This window comes from Bufo gargarizans, chromosome 6, assembly GCF_014858855.1.
Source record: "Bufo gargarizans isolate SCDJY-AF-19 chromosome 6, ASM1485885v1, whole genome shotgun sequence".
Classification (NCBI taxonomy): domain Eukaryota; kingdom Metazoa; phylum Chordata; class Amphibia; order Anura; family Bufonidae; genus Bufo; species Bufo gargarizans.
This window is the reverse complement of record NC_058085.1, coordinates 191,661,819-191,682,076: the sequence shown is the minus strand read 5'-3', so window position 1 is coordinate 191,682,076 and position 20,258 is coordinate 191,661,819.

Here is a 20,258-nt window from a genome sequence, read left to right as displayed (position 1 = left end):
GCAACTCAGGGTGCTCTAATTGGCCAGAATGACACATAGAATTTTGGTATGGAACGTTCGGGGCCTCTACAATAAAAATAAGAGAATAATCATAAATGATATAGTTTGCCCACCATTTTTGGTCTAAAAGAAACTCACTTGACATTTGAGAAAGTCAACTGTATGGCGAAAAGGTGGATACAATATGAGAACTCCTGTTTATCGGCCTTTTCACGAGGAGTAAGTGTGTTCATTCATAATGAGGTTGACTATGAGCCAATTAGTCAAAAAATTGATGAGGGCAGATTTGTCTTCCTTCATTGTCGTTGGAATGGTGTTGTCTGTATATTGTTTTTTTTTTCGTGTACATCCCTCCCCCTTTCTCTCTGCGTGTGATCTCTTGCCTCGCTGAGTTCATCGACACGAGAAATAGATGTCCGATTTTGGTCCTGGGTGACTTCAACAACGTGATGAGTCAGGAGTAAGATAGAATCTCAATGATATCTGAACCACGGATTAGAGTAAGTGGAAATACTATTTTATATAAGATATGTTAGGAGCTGTCTTTTTATAGATATCAGGCGACATCTGTACGGAGAAAGGGAAGTATTTTCTTGTTTTAGCCGTACATACTCAACTAGGTCAAGAATTGACCTTGCACTTGCAAGCCCCGATTTTATAGATCAGATCACAAGTATGAAATATGAAGCTCTTAGTGTCTCTGACAATACTCCTATACTGTTGTTGGTAAAAGGTGCTAAGGCAGTTTTGAGAACTATGAGATATAGAATAAACTCTCATTGGTTTAATTTAATTAAGGACCAAGAAAAGATACATCAGGTAATTAAAGAATTTTGGCTCCTGATTTTAAATTCGGCCCACACTCATTATGTTTGGGGCGCCTTAAAAGTATTTAATAATCAGCTGGACCCGGTGAGAAAGCTAGATTTGGAAAAAGCAATAGAGGAATATAAAGCATACCTTTAGGAAAAAGCTCAGCAGAGATCTTTCTTTGCAGGCCAGAGACATGTTTGTGAGGGGGGTAGACCTTGGTGTCTCCTAGCTATGATTATACAGAGTCAAAAAGTTACTAAACAAATTAAACGCATTAGGTTGGGGAGTGGTATCCTCTCCTCGGACAGAGACGATATTAAACAGGAATTTTTAACATATTATTAAATATGTTCCACCGCCTGTATTATACCCCAGTGATTCTATCCAGGATATATAAAAATGACCACAGGTGTTGGAAATGTAAGGGCGATCAAGCAGACTTCATACATGTGATCTGGGCATGCCCACTTATCCAGTGCTTTTGGAACCGGGTGTCCGAGGAGCTGGCTCTAAGATCTGCCACTAGACCTCCTTTTGATGCGTCTGTTTGTGTTGGGTCTTTTTCCTAACTCGCAGCAGACGCCTGGTAAGGTGGATATTTTTTGGCTTAAAACGTTATTGCTGGCTAGAGTGGTTATAACAAGAAAATGGGGCTTAAATGTTGAACCTGACTTCCAAGAGTGGAAAAATCGGGTATGGAAAGTCAAAAGATTTGAAGAACTTTCAAGCCAATCAGTCCGACAAAAAATGAAATGGGACCAAATTTGGGCACATTGGCCCTAAACTGGTATGGCTGGGCCGGGTATCATGTTTAATTCTGGCAACTTGTAAAAAGTTGTATCTATGGCTGAGGTTTTTTTTGGGGTTGGGAATTGGGTGCCAGTTGATTGGTTTTTATTTTTTGTTATGACAGTGCAAAAGGTGGGCAAAGTATGTAATAGTGTGAGGGGCAGAGCCTAACCGATGTGCAGGACGGAGCTGTGAGTGAGAGCTCTCTCCTCCATTATCCCCACTTCACAGCTTTTGCACACTCTCTGATAAACTAAAATGGGGAAGATCGGCAGAGAACGATCCAGAGAAGTCCCTGACACCCCTAAGGGGAAGCGGATCTGGATAAATTTGTACACAAACGATCCATGCAGTATCCTGCACCCCTAACTAAGATGGGGCCCAGGCACAAGGAGCGGGAGTCAGACGGAGAGGCCGAGGAGGAGCTGGACTATGCAGAGTCCCCAGCGGAGGACAATCCACAGAATGATGCAGAACACATTACTAAGTCCTTCCTCACAGAGTCGCTGTCACAGGCCCTGGCTCCTCTGTTACAGGAGGTAAGAGACTTGCACCATGACAAACAGGCCCTGGGATCCCGAGTTGAGCTGCTGGAGTCCTGCCAAGAGCAAGTAATAGCTCACAGCACAGCTCTATCAGACATCTCAAAGGATCAAATTACTGCCCTAAATAATGCTTTCCTCATGATTAAGGACCAGGAAAATAGGAGCAGGAGAAAGAATATACGTATGAAGGGACCACCAGAGTCTGTGACACATGAAGACTTAGAGGGGACTGCCTTAGCCCTATTTGCAAGCCTGCTGGGAGATAAAAAGGGCATCCGCCATTATTGTAGAAAGGATCCATCGCTCCTTACGCCCCGTGCCTAAAAATAAGGACCCCCCCCCCGAGGGATGTCATATGTGGCCTCTTAAGCTACAGGAACACGGCTGCGATCCTTCAAGCCGCAAGGAAAAAGCCATCCTTATCCTATGAGGACTCACCCATATCTCTTTATCAAGACTTAGCCTCCTCTACATTGGCCAAGCGCAGAGTCTTGAAGCCGCTCACGGATCATCTGAGAAATCAGAAAGTGAGGTATAAGTGGCTATTCCCTTTTGGGATCACATTTGCAAAGAACGGCAGAAGATGTTCAGTTAGATCACCCCAGGACTTGCGGGCCGCATGGAAAATCCTGGAAATCGCTCTGCTGGAAATAGATTCCTGGTTGCCAATTAATATCTCTACCTCTCGTCTGCCTCAATTACCATCTTCAGACCCTTGGGCGGCAGTGTCCCGGCAGAGATCCTCAACCAGCAGAAAGATGCCGGGTTGAAGAGCCCACGTTAACCCCTGGAGTTCCTGTGTTCAATTTTCCTATCCAGTAGAATTAACTCTCCACCTGCTAGGTGTTCTCAGTGGCGCTTCCCTGTTGTCCCTTCTGAGATTGTTTATCTCTATACCATGTCTTCAGGAGATTTAGATATCTCCATTTACAGAGTTTATGTCTTTTTATATCTCTCAAATTGTGCATTCCAGTTATTAACACCGGTACCGGACTTGTGTACCAGGCAAGGTTTCAGTTAACCCTTTAAAGTGGGGGAGGGAGGTTTTGGGTTAGGATGTTCCTCCGGTCATACAGTTATCCCCCCGCCTTGCAGCCTTGGTGTATAACCTCGGCCGTATTCTTTTATTTTCATATGCTTATGGTTTTATGTAGTTCCTGTTATAATTTTATTTTTGCTTATTGCGGTTCGGATGGTGGTCGTTTGCTCAGCCCGGATGCCCCCTCGGTGAGTGTCCACTATGCTCAATGTCAGTTACCTACCATGTCTATTTCTTGGTTAGTGCCCATACTTCAAAATAATAACCAGATGCCCAGCTTGCCGGTCCTTGTCTTAACAGAAAGCCCTTACTGTGTATTCCCACTACTTGTTCTCCTGACTGCAGCCAGCATACTTACCTGGTGTTTCATATTTGATCTACCTGTCCCATTATATGTATTCAGCGTTCGCCCTCCAATTTATGTATTTAGCATAGACGCATGCTCAGGTGCGAGTGGCTCCCCCATGCATACAGATATACTCAGCTTAGTTCTTCAAAGATATGTACCCAGCTTTTCTACTTGCACTAGTGTACTCTGCTTCTTTATTCATGTACTCAGCGTATTTGCCCGCTATTGTGTATTCAGCATGCTCTCCAATTATTATGTACTCAGCTTTTTTATTCATGTACTTAGCGTATTTTCCCGCTATTGTGTATTCAGCATATTCTCCAATTATTATGTACTCAGCTTACTTGTTTCCTTATATGTGTCTAGTAATCCAAGCCTCTTCGGACGCGCCCCATTTGATACCCAGGTGTCCCCTCACTGTGTGCACGCCCTGCATGGGACTTGGCCCGACGGGTCTATATTTGGTATGTACTATGTCTATGCGGTGTACTGTCAACTATCTGCTCTAGGTCCGTTATTAAATGGTGGAACTAAAAGTTACTACCTTCAATGTCAGAGGGTTTAATTCACCACAGAAGAGGTCCCAGATTTATACGCTCCTGAAAAAACTTGGTAGTGACATTTGTCTTTTATAGGAAACACACCTTAAAAAAGAGAAAATTCCCCTTATTTCAAATCCGCAATTCCCCAAATGGTTTCACTGTACCTTTTCTTCAGCCTCTAGGGGAGTAAGCATTGCCATTAGCAAAAATGTCCCATTTGAACTTACTCTGATACAAGACGACCCCAAGGGCAGATTCTTATTTGTAAAGGGCAAAAAAGGGGGCCTTCTGGTCTCAATAGCAGGCCTCTATGCACCCAATACCAGACAACATAGATGGTTACGTAAGACCCTACTGAAGTTCCAGGACTTTGTTGAAGGTATGAGGATTATTGGGGGCGACATTACCGTTTCCCTGTACCCAAATGTAGACTCATCCCTAGGCAAGTCTACCGCGTCACAGAAAAAGTTAGGCGGAATTAACGATTTATTGAGAAACTCGCAACTGACAGACACATGGAGAGCTTTACATGCCTTAGATAAGGATTTCACGTTTTACTCCTCGGTACATAAATCATTCCAAAGACTTGACTAAATCTTTCTCTCCAACTCACACATTGGCATGTTACGACATTTGCAAATAGATTCCATCACAGTTTCGGATCACGCTTTCATTCGCCAACCTCCCTGTGAGGGAATGGTCGTTGCGCCTAAACGAAACTCTGCTTGATGCGGGGACACACATTTCTGACTTGTCAATCAAACTGTCCCATTATTTCCACGATAACACGGTAAACCATACGTCCCAGACAATTATATGGGAGGCTCAAAAAGCCTTTATCCGTGGAAAACTCATTGCCTTAGGTGCTAAAGTTAAAAAAGAAAGACAAAAGAAACTGAACTCACTGTTAAGCCAAATAGCGACCATTGAATCTATTCAGAAACAGTCCAGACTTACCCATGCTCAAGATGAGCTCAAATCCTTAAGGAGGCAGTTGAAGGAGCTACTTAACGTTAAGTGCGCAAAAGCGTATCAGTATGCCAAATTTAAACAATACTTACATGGAAACAAGGGAGGCAAACTTATGTCCCACCAAATCAAACATCATCTCCTCTATTAAATCCTTAAGAGGTGGATATGTCTCCAACACTTCTGAAATAGCGGCAGAATTTTGCTTTTTACAAAAAGCTATACAATCTTGGGACCACTTCGGGAACTACCTCACAGGGGCTGTCAGAGGCTGAAAGAGTACACCACATAGATAATTTTCTAACAGCCTTGAAACTTCCAGTCCTAAGCAGGGATGATGGCCTCAGTTTGACGGAACCTTTTTCAGAAGAGGAAGTAAAAGAGGTGATCAAGGGAATGCCTTTGGGTACTATAAGAAGTTTCTCCCATCCCTTTTGCCCCAGTTGACAAAGTGGTGTCAGGCGCTGGCGAGGGGTAAACCTCTCCCTAACCAGGCTCTAGAGGCCATGATCACAATCATTCATAAAGAAGGTAAAGACGCAAAAGAGTGTGGTAATTATAGGCCGATCTCGTTGTTAAATTTGGATATAAAGATTTGGGCCAAACTTCTAGCCTCCAGGTTATCCTCTTTGATACCCAAGATTATTAATAAAGAACAGGCTGGCTTTTTGATGGGCAGAGAGGATCATTTCCAATCTTGTCGTCTCATTAACGCCATCCTGTGTTTTAAACTTAAATCACAGCCTCTTGTGATGCTGAGTACCAATGCCGAGAAGGCTTTCAATCGGGTCGACTGGTTATACATGCAGCGTACCCTTCACAGGTTTGAAGTTCCCTCTGAGTTCATACAAGCGATAATGTCTCTTTATAGCGCACCCAGCGCCAGAGTACAAGTCAATGGCACACTGTCAAACAAGTTCCCTATCACCAACGGCACCCGTCAGGGTTGTCCATTATCCCCGTCCCTGTTCATAATGGTTATGGAAACGTTACTACAAGCGTTTCGCGATAACTCATTGATTAAAGGTCTGCAGGTTGGGCCTACCGAACATAAATGTGCAGCATTTGCTGACGACTTAATACTACTAGTCACAAACCCCAGACAAGCCTTTTTCTATGATTTTAGGTCTTTATTATCTAACTTCAAAATAAATTACTCTAAATCAGTGGCGATGGGAATATCGCTACCAATTGCCACGCTGAAGATTCTCAAAACGACATACCCATTTAATTGGAATGACGTCTCCCTTACATACTTGGGCGTGGAAATCACAAGCGACCCCCAAAACTGTATAACAATAACTATTTAAGGAAATTACAAACCCAACTGCACTCGTTAACATTCCCATGGATTGGTCGCAAGAATGTCCTACAAACATACAGGTCCTTCTCAAAAAATTAGCATATTGTGATAAAGTTCATTATTTTCTGTAATGTACTGATATACATTAGACTTTCATATATTTTAGATTCATTACACACCAACTGAAGTAGTTCAAGCCTTTTATTGTTTTAATATTGATGATTTTGGCATACAGCTCATGAAAACCCAAAATTCCTATCTAAAAAAATTTGCATAACATGAAAAGGTTCTCTAAACGAGCTATTAACCTAATCATCTGAATCAACTAATTAACTCTAAACACCTGCAAAAGATTCCTGAGGCTTTTAAAAACTCCCAGCCTGGTTCATTACTGAAAACCGCAATCATAGGTAAGACTGCCGACCTGACTGCTGTCCAGAAGGCCATCATTGACACCCTCAAGCAAGAGGGTAAGACACAGAAAGAAATTTCTGAACGAATAGGCTGTTCCCAGAGTGCTCTATCAAGGCACCTCAGTGGGAAGTCTGTGGGAAGGAAAAAGTGTGGCAGAAAACGCTGCACAACGAGAAGAGGTGACCGGACCCTGAGGAAGATTGTGGAGAAGGACCGATTCCAGACCTTGGGGGACCTGCGGAAGCAGTGGACTGAGTCTGGAGTAGAAACATCCAGAGCCACCGTGTACAGGCGTGTGCAGGAAATGGGCTACAGGTGCCGCATTCCCCAGGTCAAGCCACTTTTGAACCAGAAACAGCGGCAGAAGCGCCTGACCTGGGCTACAGAGCAGCAGCACTGGACTGTTGCTCAGTGGTCCAAAGTACTTTTTTCGGATGAAAGCAAATTTTGCATGTCATTCGGAAATCAAGGTGCCAGAGTCTGGAGGAAGACTGGGGAGAGGGAAATGCCAAAATGCCTGAAGTCCAGTGTCAAGTACCCACAGTCAGTGATGGTCTGGGGTGCCATGTCAGCTGCTGGTGTTGGCCCACTGTGTTTTATCAAGGGCAGGGTCAATCCAGCTAGCTATCAGGAGATTTTGGAGCACTTCATGCTTCTATCTGCTGAAAAGCTTTATGGAGATGAAGATTTCATTTTTCAGCACGACCTGGCACCTGCTCACAGTGCCAAAACCACTGGTAAATGGTTTACTGACCATGGTATTACTGTGCTCAATTGGCCTGCCAACTCTCCTGACCTAAACCCCATAGAGAATCTGTGGGATATTGGGAAGAGAAAGTTGAGAGACGCAAGACCTAACACTCTGGATGAGCTTAAGGCCGCTATCGAAGCATCCTGGGCCTCCATAACGCCTCAGCAGTGCCACAGGCTGATTGCCTCCATGCCACGCCGCATTGAAGCAGTCATTTCTTAAAAAGGATTCCCGACCAAGTATTGAGTGCATAACTGAACATAATTATTTGAAGGTTGACTTTTTTTGTATTAAAAACACTTTTCTTTTATTGGTCGGATGAAATATGCAAATTTTTTGAGATAGGAAATTTGGGTTTTCATGAGCTGTATGCAAAAATCATCAACATTAAAACAATAAAAGGCTTGAACTACTTCAGTTGGTGTGTAATGAATCTAAAATATATGAAAGTCTAATGTTTATCAGTACATTACAGAAAATAATGAACTTTATCACAATATGCTAATTTTTTTAGAAGGACCTGTATATAGTTCCAAAATTGCTTTATTTGCTACAAATGATACCGATTAGTGTACCACAATCATTCTTCTGGCGTGTCCGTCAACTGTTTACGGCATTCCTCTGGAGGAGTAAGAAACCCAGAGTGGCTTATGATAGATTAATTAGTCCCCGTTCACATGGAGGGTTCGGACTCCCAGACTTAGCTTCTTACCATAAAGCCATACAACTAAAGAGATGGTTACTTCTTTGTGTACCAGCCTACAGACCCCTGGGAGCAGATATTGAGCTTGCGATGTTGACAGAAAAGCAGTTAGCGGGCCTATGGGGACTTGATTTACCTGATGCTAAACTAATGGGGTTAACCATGAGCCTTTTTATGGCAGTTAAAAATTTCATGGGTCATATGGAACCCTTTTCGACTCCACCCTACAATCTACCAGCTATGGCTATTCCCTTCCTGTTAAAAGCCTATACGCCAACCATTCCACAATTCTGGAGAATACTCAAGAACACCCCATTAGCATCCCTCCTTACCAGATTAAAGACAGAGGGAGACATAACCCCGTTCTGTTCAGACTTAGCGGGAGTGGAAATTTTTTTGGGGTACTTAATGTGCTTAAGAATGCTTGCCAAGAATTAATAGCCAGATATGACAGACCCTCTGTCCCTACTTGGTTTAAACAACTCACGTTCCATGAGAAACTACCTAGGCATAGCATCTCGTTTTTGTATAAATGGTTACTGACTAAGAGGCCTGTTAGCACCCCAGCTTTTATTAGAGCTTGGAAATATGACTTAGACCGTTCTTTCTCCCCCTATGAACTAACTCAGATATACCAGAGATCCCATGGGTTTTCTAAATGCATCACAATACAGGAACATTCATTTAAAACTATGACTCGCTGGTATAATGACCCGTTCAAGCTTTTCAGAATGGGACTTTCAATGAATGATCTATGTTAGCGGTGTGGGGGGGTGAGGGGTACACTGGGTCATATTTTATGGTTCTGCCCAAATATCCAACCATTTTGGGAGCTGGTAGAACGCCAGGTGAATGTAATTTGTAAAACTTCAATTAAGTTATCCCCTGCATCAGTATTACTATGGCTGCCTTCCGACACCTGGCGACCAGCTTTGTCGGACCTACCGACAATATTAGTACAGGCAGCTAGACTATTAGTTCCACTAAATTGGCTTCGGCCTACATCTCCCTCCTTGGAGGATTGGTACACAAAAATAGACCAAATATTTTTGATGGAGGAATTGGCAAGTTGGGCTAACAGGACACATAGTAGATTCTTCGAGTTGTGGGCTCCTTGGAGAGAGTTTAGGGTGACATAATTTCAAACTACGGTGTTGAGGGAGGGCATTTTACCCATATAATCCGTATATTTGGACGAGGAGGACATCTGAAGCTGGGCGCACACATGAAGATTCATAACTGCAATATTACTTATAGAATCAACCGAATCGTTGAATTTTTAAAAAAAAAAATAATTTGTCTTTATTTCTTTTATGTTCATGTCGAAACATGTATCTATTTATACCCTGATGTTTCGGTTCTCTGGAAAATGTCGGATCACTTATGTCTTACTTCTAATGTACGTATTATCCTCGCTTATATCTCATCTGTGATGATCTGATATTTTGATTCTCTCGAAAAAAAAGAGATTTGTTAAAAAAAAAAGTATGTAATAGTGTTTGCCCACTTTTTAACCTGCTTTTATCAAAGATGTGTAAAGTTATAAGCTGCATCAATGTAATGTTGTATTTGCTGCTAGATATTATGCACTGTATGCAAAATAAAATAGAAATGTAAAAAAAAAAAAAAAAGAGGGGGGATTTCGTTAGCCATGTTTTTAATCCAATTTTATATTTTTAGTTCATTTAAATATATGTATTTGGCCTGTATTTGTACTGGACTTCAGTAAAATTGATATCCATTGCCCGTCTACTAGACGTCCAGCCACATACTTACTTGTTCTTTTCTGGACACTGAATGCATACTTTTTGGGACCTGTAGTACACTGGCCTGCTGTAAAATTGATATCCAATGACCGTGTAATCTACCTGCAGCCACATACTTACATGTTCTTTTCTGTACGCTGAATGCATAATTTTTGGGGCCTGTAGTACACTGTTAAAATAATATAACAATAACAAAGACAGGTGCACTCTGCGGTCTTACTAACCCTCATACTGGTGTAAAATTTAGAGATTAGCCAACATATCCTACTTGGAGGACATTTCTGAGCCTGAGCCCGTTGCTCGGGCTCAGACAGATCTGCCCAGTAGGCCGCTGCAGATCTCGTAGAATGCGCCTTGATGGGCAGGGGTGGAGTTTCTCCTTCTTCTAGCAAGTAGGTTTCCATGATTGTAGTTTTTATCCATCGGACGAGTGAATCCTTGGATGGTGTTTGACCCTTTCTTGGTCCAAAATATATCAGGAAAAGATTTTCGGCTATTCGGAATTCCTCTGTTCTTTGCAAATAGGTTTCTACCGCTCTTTTCACATCAAGCGTATGAAACTGGTCTTCCTCTTCATTCGCCGGATTCGGAAAGAACACTGGAAGAAAAGTCTCCTTACTGATGTTTGTAGCAGAAGGGACCTTTGGCAGAAAGGATGGCATGGTCCTAATCAGTATTCCATCGGGAAGCATCCGTAAATATGGATATCTGGATGAGAGGGCCTGCAGCTCTCCTAACCTTTTTGCTGAGGTTATTGCTACCAGGAATAAGACTTTGCAGGAAAGGAACCTGATGTCCACCTGTTCCAATGGTTCAAAGGGCGGCTTGGTAAGCCCTCTCAGCACTAAGGATAAATCCCATACTGGAAATGGTTCGTGTACCACAGGTAAATTGGTAGAGTGCTTGCGGGAATTCAGTAGCTTATCAATAACTGCATCTGGAAAACCCCTTCCTTCTAATCTGGTTCTCTCAACATCCAGGCCGTGAGATGAAGCCTGTCCAGATTCTGATGATATAGTCCCCGCTGGAGGAGCAAATTAGGGGCTTTCGGAAGTTTCCAAAAATTCCCTCTGGACAGCTGAAGAAGAAGAGGAAACCATGACCTCCGGGCCCAAAATGGTGTATCAGTATAGCTCTCGGCTTCTCTACTACAATCTTTTGTAGGACCTTCAAGATGAGAGGAACTGGTGGAAATATGTACACAAACTGATGACACCAAGACATTGAAAATGCATCCACCACTGTCGGCCGGTTGCACCTCTTCAGGGAACAGAACTTCTGCAGCTTCCTGTTTTGTTTGGATGCCATCAAGTCCCAGGTTGGAGAGCCCCATCTGGTTATTACTTGATTGAAGTAGAGTGGATTCTGCTGGATTCATCGAAGATCCGCTTGTGTATTGCAACAGCCTCTTGTATGAATCGCTCTCAACTCCAGAAGATATTATTTGGCCCAGATGAATATTTGCTTGCATAATCTTATCAAGGATAGGCTCTGCGTTCCTACTTGTTTGTTTAGATAAAACACCGTGGCGAGATTGTCTGACCGGATCAATATAGATCTCCCCTCTAGGAGAGGTTGAAAATGGCACAGCGACTTCAGTACTGTCTTCATTTCTCAGTTTGAAGACTGCTGCAGATCCTGGTGCGACCACTTCCCTTGGATCCACTTGTTCTGCACATAGGCCCCCCAGCCTTTGGCTGACACATCGGTTGTTATCATTATCGGGGGAACATATTGAAATGACCTTCCTTTGGTCAGATTTTTGGTTTGTAACCACCAGTTCATACTGAGAATTACTGCCGGTTTCAGGCTAATTCTTCCCTCCAGGTTGTGATGATCTCAATCTTCTCTGGTGGAAGAAATATTTTCATGCAACGGGTGTCTATTAACAACCCCAGGAACTTCTTTGACGTCGTCGGAGAGAGTTGGGATTTTCCCCAATTCACCAGAAAACCGAGGGACTGCAGAAGAGCTATGACTGTGCGAAGATGAGCTTCCAGCTGCCTCTGCGAAGCTGCCACAATTAGCCAGTCGTCCAAATACGGATAAACTTGAATGGCTAGTAGACGTAGATACACTGCTGCCACCACAGAAATCTTGGTAAATATCCGGGGTGCGGACGTTAGGCTGAAAGGCAATGCTTTGAATTGTAGGTGCATAATTCTTCCTGCTTTGCCGACTGCCACCCTCAGGAACCGTCTTGAGGTAGCTTTTATGGGCACATGTAGGTAGGCATCTTCTAAATCCAGGGAGGCCATAACCTGGTTTTGTTGGAGTGCAGATGTGACGGATCTTATGGACTCCTTTTTGAAATGGATCTTCTTCAGATAGTGGTTTAAGTATCTGAGGTCTATAATAAGGCGCCACCTTCCGCCTGCTTTTGGGACCGGAAACAATCGGGAGTAGACTCCTTGTTTTTCCTGACCTCTTAGTACTAGTTCCAAGGCTCCTTTTTTCAGGAATTGTTCCACAAGGTGACTGATTCGAGGATCTTCTTTTTGATAAAGAAATCTGTCTCTAGGTTAATGTTGAAACTCTAGAGAATATCCGTCTCTTATTACGTCCAGAGTCCACTTGTCCATGGTGATTTTTTCCCAGTTCGCATAGAAGTGAGACAGACGTCCTCCTACTGACTGACTTCTGGTGTCAGAAACCTGATTTGGGGTTCTTATTGATGTCTCCTTTCCCTCTTGTTCCTTCAGATGAACCAGGACAGACTTTTCTATCCGTTCTGTCTCTGCCGGATCGTCCGCTAAAACTTCCTCTATGATAGTATTGTCTTCTAAAGGGGCGAAAATTTTTAGCACGATCCTTAGTCTTGTACTGAGGAAAATTCAAGGCTTTTTCTTCCGAATTTGTTTCCAACAGTTTGTCCAGTTGTGAACCAAACAGCTTCCCTGGTTCAAAGGGTAAGGATCAGAGATTACTCTTTGATGCAGCATCTCCTGCTTATAATCAGCCACAAGGTTCTTCTTATAGAATTTGAGAGCGCCATGTCCTTAGCCAGGAGTCTCAGCGAGTCCACCGGGAAGTCACACAAAAATTCAGCTGCCAGCTTAAGGGATGGTAGCTGCTGCAATAGGTCTTCTCTGGAGACGCCTTCTTCCATGTCTCTTCCTAAATGACTCAGCCAAACTCTGAGTGCTCGAGCTACTGGAACTGCGGCCATTGCTGCCTTATTTAAGGCGGCTAGGTAAGTATGAAGTCTTTTTAGCAGATTATCTGCTTTTTTATCCATAGGATCTTTTAGCAACGTGGAGTCATCCACGGGAAAAAAGAACCTCTTAGCTAACCTGGTTACAGCAGGATCAACCCTGGCCGGGAATTCCCAGCTTGAAGACTCGGTGGGATCAATTCTATAGACAGAACGGAATCTGGAACCCAGGTCCATTTTCTTCAGAGGATATTTGTATTCTTTTTGGAATATGGATTCCAGGACTGGGTGGCTTCTTTGGAAAATATAAAAGACTCTCTTTGTCTTGCTCGGCAACCGGGTCTTTTTTAGTTTCCATAACACCTTTAACATCCTTGGTTAGGCGGTTAGCATCTCTTTTATCAAAAAGGAAGTTCTCTTCTATATTAGAAAGTTCCCAATCAGACTCTGATGAAAGTTCTCCTTCAGATCGTAGTGAGGCAACCATGCACGCCATCCCCTGAAGAAGCCGTTGATACGGCGAAACATGTAGGGATGCAGGAGTAACACTGGTTTTAGTTCAGAATTGGAGAGAAGGGAACCCCAACAGGGGAGATAGTATACACAGCGAAATAAATAGCTGGTATAGAAAACAGTTTGACTTGAAGTAGTAGGATACATGAAAAGAAGGGGGATAGTCCTGAGGAGATATCAGGCACCCCAGCAGGGAACAAATTCATGTATCAGTATTAGATATAATTCCCATCTCTCCAAGTTCTGAGGAATTTTAAATCTTAGGAATTTAGAGTGAAAATAAATATTTTAAAATGAATCATTAAAATGTATGTTTTATCAAAATAATCAGTCAGTGAGGTGACAAAAAACCACACTCTGGTCCCAGTGACCGCTGAATCTCATATAGCAGCATTACAGCTCTCACACTGGTCATCTGGATGTTCATCGGACAGGGGCTTTTCACAGGATAGGCAGAATCTGTGCTTGTGCTTTTTAGATTTACCCATCCCCCCCCCCCCCCCCCCCCGAGCTAGACCGAGTGGACATCTGAAAACATCAAGAGGCATAATCAGTATATAAAATGGTGACCCAAATAAAAATAGGGGGTACCCTGACACAATACCTTTAGAACTGCAGGAGCTCGGCTGCCAGGCACTACAAGGCACCCTGCTCCAGCCTGCATCCACATTCAAATACCTGGATTTGTCACCAAACAGCGCACGCTGTCCAGTCCCAGGTTGATGACGTCAGACGCTCCTGCGTCTGCGCTACATGCGGAAGTGCGGCCTCTTGTATTGCCGGAGCGGCAAGGAAGAGAATTCGGCCTGTGGCGCATGGAGATGACGTCAGACGCTCCTGCGTCTGCGTTCCACTTGCGTGTCACCCTCGGAATCTGGCCCTCCATGCCTGCCCGCACACCGAGGATGCAGGAGAGTGTCAGCGCCAAGGACACACCACATGGCACTGCTGAACACTTGGCCTGGAGCCTGGGAAACCCCACGGCATATGTGGCCATCCACTTGATAAGGTGGGCAACCTCCTCAGAATGAGGACAAATAAAAAATACAAGGAGCAATTGCATTTAGTACCTATTTATAGCCATGTTAATCAGCTAGTTGTTAATTGTTTAATCTAGGTGGGCGGTCCTACAGACTGATGAGGCCAACATTTAACCCATTCTGTGCTGCCGAGGATGATAAGGGAAAAGTTATATATCTTCTGGTATATTATATAACAGAAGATGTATAACTTATACCAGCTGTACATATATAATAATATACAGAAGATACCAGTAGTACCTGGGCCTAGGTCCTTGTGCCTAGTGGGCTGGCTCATGCTGAATCGACTAGTGCTGCTAAACACTGGTGGCTAGGCTGGCTGGCTGAGTCGACGCTGACTGACTATGCCTGGGCCTGGCAGTCAGAGAGAGAGAGAGAGCGAGGGCGATGTGGTTTCAACAACTGCGTGGTGGTGGGATCGTGGATGGCTGGACAAGATGCCAGTGAGTGAGTAGATTGGGCACTCCGTTCCTGCCTGCAGAAACCAGAATTGGCCGGTGCAGCAGCGCTGATGACCTTGTGACGTCACGTCATACAGCGCGCTGTGTGATCTGGACATGCTGCCTCCTGCCATGGGGTTAGGGATATGTAAAGTGACCATGCCCACTGTTCCATCACCCATAACCACAAAAAAAGGAGGACTTCTGGCCGTCCATCCTGGCATTGCGCCGGACGGAGGACCAGGGGTCTAAAAACTGGACTGTCCGGGCTAAAACTGGACGTCTGGCCACCCTAATGGTTACAGACCACCCTGCAATCCATTAGTGGTAGTTGTGTTGGCACAATATAGGGAAAACCACTAGCCTATGTGCGCTACCATGGTCCCGGCCACCAGAGAGGCAAATGCCTTTTCCTTTAGTGTGCCAGACGCCCAGTTTTATGCCGGACAGTCTGGTTTTTAGACCCCTGGTCCTCCCGCTGGCGCAAGGCCAGGACGGGTGGCCAGAAGTCCTCCTTTTTTGTGATTATGGGGGATGGTCCAGTGTACTTTTTCCGTAGACAATGTCAGCTGCGGACAGTTAAATTATCCATGCCACATCTCCTGTGTTAAGTGTGCGCATCCCTAAAATATCAGTGACATCCAGTGTACTTTTTCCGTAGACACTGCGAACAGTGCCATTACCTGTGTTACCTGTCCTGTATAACGTTTCCTCATCACATATACCTTTGTAAATTTTTTGGCGCATTCACTTCCAAATCCTACGCTACTGTACGTGTGACATACTTTCAAGCATATATCACATCAAATAAAGAAGGCGAGCAGTAATGGACGGAGCAGTGGCCGAGATGCTGATGGTGCACGCAGAGGCCATGGACCTGGGCGCAGAGAAACTGTGCCTGCTGCCAGAGCACAAGAAAAACAATCTTCCACCATACCTAGTTTCATGTCCCTGTTTGCTGTGAGCCACAGGACAAGGCTCGCAAAGTCAGCCCAGTGCGAGCAGGTGGTTGGTTGGATTGGAGCAGAAAATGCTTCCAGTAGGTTAAGCACCACCCTGTCTTCCACCAAGTCCAGTCTCAGTAGCCAGGAGTCTGGTCAACACAATCCTCACCCTCCTTCCTCCCACCATGTACAGTCTGGCCAAACAAGTCATCCCACTATCGGATTTTCCGAGGACCTCTTTTCATCGCTATTACTTGATTTGGCCCTCTCGCCAAGCACGCTTGAAGATGGACATGAGATCTTGTGCCCTGATTCCCAACCTCTTGAGCATCCACAGTCACAAGAACATGACGGCAATTAGTGTTTAACCACCTCAGCTCCCCTAGCTTAAACACCCTTAATGACCAGACCACTTTTTTACAATTCTGCACTACACTACTTTCACGGTTTATTGCTCGGTCATGCAACTTACCACCCAAATTAATTTTACCTCCTTTTCTTCTCACTAATAGAGTGTCACGGACGGTGTACAGGAAACAAGACAAAGCAACATGCATATATGACTTACTGGATCCAAAGCTAAGGAACCAAAAGGGAGACCCCTGCACAAGACCTAGCACTTTCCCTGGCTGCTCAGCCTATGCAAAGATCCCAAAGGTGGATGGTTGTATATCCACATACCTCGACTATATAACCCCTGAACACCCTACAATAGTGAGGGGACACGCCCACCGGCTCCCTACACCAGACACGGAGGGAGTCAGGGTCACCTGGGATCCAGCAAACAGAAAATAACAGATAAATGTACAGCACTTAACTTTGTAGCAGACTGGGAAACAGGATCAGCATGCACACACACTCCAGGAAGAAGTATAAGCTGCCCAGTAATGCATTATGGGGCGGAATTTAAAGGGATGCAATCAGTCCAACTACATGACAGCTGAGAGAGGCTAGCGAGATGAGGAACTGAATACCACAACAAAGAAAACTCAAGGAGGAGGTCCTGAAAGGCTTCTGTCAGAGCTTCTCAGCTGTCTGGTTGTGACAGTACCCCTCCCTCTACGAGTGGACTCTGGACACTCAGAGCCCACCTTCTCAGGATGGGACCTATGGAAAGCCCTGATGAGACGAGAGGCCTTAATGTCCGTCACTGGGACCCACATCCTCTCCTCAGGACCATAACCCTCCCAATGAACAAGGTACTGGAGAGAACCGCGGACAAGACGAGAATCCACAATCCTAGAGACCTGAAATTCAAGATTCCCATCAACCATAATCGGAGGAGGAGGCAAAGGCGAGGGTACAATGGGTTGAACATAAGGTTTCAATAAGGACTTATGAAAAACATTATGGATCTTCCAAGTCTGAGGAAGATCAAGACGGTAGGCAACAGGATTGATGACAAACAGGATTTTGTAAGGCCCAATAAACCTAGGACCCAACTTCCAGGAGGGAACCTTCAATTTGATATTCTTGGTAGACAACCACACCAGATCACCAACATTCAGGTCCGGACCAAACACACGTCTCTTATCTGCCACACGCTTATATCTCTCACTCATGCTCTTTAGATTATCCTGAATCTTTTGCCAAATAGATGACAAAGACGAGGAGAATCTGTCCTCATCAGGTAAACCAGAAGACCCCTCTCCCGAGAAAGTCCCAAACTGCGGATGAAACCCATATGCACCAAAAAATGGTGACTTATCAGAGGACTCCTGACGACGGTTATTTAAAGCAAACTCAGCAAGGGACAAAAAAGAACACCAATCCTCCTGATTCTCCGCCACAAAACAGCGCAGATATGTCTCCAGATTCTGATTGACGCGCTCCGTCTGGCTATTCGACTGCGGGTAGAAAGCAGAAGAGAATGACAACCGAACCCCCAAGCGAGAACAGAAAGCCTTCCAGAATCTGGAAACAAACTACGTGCCCCTATCAGAGACTATGTCTGAAGGAATACCGTGCAATTTGACAATGTGATCAATAAATGCCTGCACCAGCGTCTTAGCATTGGGCAAACCAGGAAAAGGGATGAAATGCACCATTTTGCTAAAACGGTCCACCACCACCAGAATCACCGTCTTCCCCGAGGAACGAGGCAGGTCCGTTATGAAGTCCATGGACAGATGTGTCCAAGGACGGGAAGGAATGAGTAAGGGAAGGAGAGGACCTGATGGCCGTGAATGAGAGACTTTGGCATGAGCGCAAGTCTCGCAGGCTGCCACAAAACCCTCAACCGACTTATGAAGCGCAGGCCACCAGAATCTCTGAGCGATGAGATCCAGTGTGGCTCTTGCCCCCGGGTGCCCAGCAAGGACCGTATCGTGGTGTTCCCTAAAAATCTTGTGTCTTAAAGCTAGAGGAACAAACAACCTCCCAGGAGGACAAAGACCAGGAGCCTCTGACTGGGCTGCCTGCACCTCTGCCTCCAATTCAGAAAAAAGAGCAGAGACCACCACACCTTCGGCCAAAATGGGACACGGGTCTTTAAAATTCCCGCCTCCCGGAAAACAACGTGACAGGGCATCTGCCTTCACATTCTTAACCCCAGGGCGGAACGTGACAACAAAATTAAATCTTGAAAAGAACAAAGACCATCTGGCCTGTCTCGGGTTCAGACGCTTGCTGACTCCAAGTAGGCCAGATTTTTATGGTCAGTAAACACGGTAATAGGGTGTCTGGCTCCCTCCAGCCAATGGCGCCATTCCTCAAAAGCCAACTTGATGGCCAACAATTCCCTATCTCCCACATCGTAATTTCTCTCTGCGGAGGAGAGTTTTTTCGAGAAAAAGGCACACGGTCACCATTTGGCAGGAGAGGAACCCTGAGACAAGACCGCCCCCACACCCACCTCAGAAGCATCAACCTCAACTATGAAGGGTAAAGAAATACCAGGTTGCACCAAGATGGGAGCGGAAGCAAAACTCTCCTTGATATTAGAAAAAGCCTTACGCGCCTCTACTGACCAAGAAGAAAAATCTACCCCCTTTCTGGTCATATCAGTGAGTGGTTTAACAATAGAGGAATAATTCAAAATAAACTTCCTGTAATAATTGGCAAAGCCCAAAAAACGCATCAGCGCCTTCTGATTCTCAGGAAGCTCCCACTCAAGCACAGCGCGGACCTTCTCGGGTCCATGCAAAAACCAGAAGCGGAGAGAAGAAACCCCAGAAATAGAATTTCTGGAACCGCAAACACACATTTTTCCAGTTTCGCATATAATTTATTCTCCCGCAGGATGAGCAAGACCTGACGTAAATGTTCCTTATGAGTTTTGAAATCAGGAGAAAAAATCAAAATGTCATCCAAATACACTAATACAAATTTTCCCATCAAATGATAAAAATGCTGTTCACGAAATGCTGAAAAACGGCTGGGGCATTCATCAAACCAAAAGGCATAACCAAATTCTCAAAATGGCCCTCAGGGGTATTGAAGGCCGTCTTCCATTCGTCTCCTTCTCTGATCCTGACCAGGTTGTATGCCCCTCTTAGATCTAATTTGGAAAAAGACTTTAGCCCCAACAACCTGGTTAAACAGGTCCGGGATCAGAGGAAGCGGATAAGGGTCACGAATAGTGATACTGTTCAGCTCTCTGAAATCCAGACAAGGTCTTAAAGAACCATCTTTTTCTTAACAAAGAAAAATCCAGCGGCAACAGGTGACTTCGAGGGTCGTATGTGTCCTTTTCTCAGACTCTCAGAGATATAAGCACGCATAGCGATCCTCTCAGGTTGGGAAAGATTGTAATAAAACGAGATTTAGGCAGGCTTGGCGCCTGGGATGAGATTAATAGGGCAATCGTACTCCCTGTGCGGGGGCAAATCCTGAACTCCACTCTCAGAGAAAAATATCCGAAAATTCATGAGAGAAAAGATGGTACAGTCTTAGTAGCAACCTCAGAAACAGATGTCGTGAGGCAATTCTCTCTGCAAAAGTCACTCCAACCATTTATTTGCCTCGCTTGCCAATCAATGGTGGGGTTATGTTTAGTGAGCCAGGGTAGCCCCAACACTAGAGTAGGCAAACCGCTAAGGACGAAACATGACACATCCTCAACATGAGCATCACTCACAATTAAACGGATATTGTGAACTATGCCCTTTAATGATTTCTGAGAAAGTGGAGCGGAATCAATAGCAAAAACAGGAATATCCTTTCCCAAAGTGCGCACCTGGAAA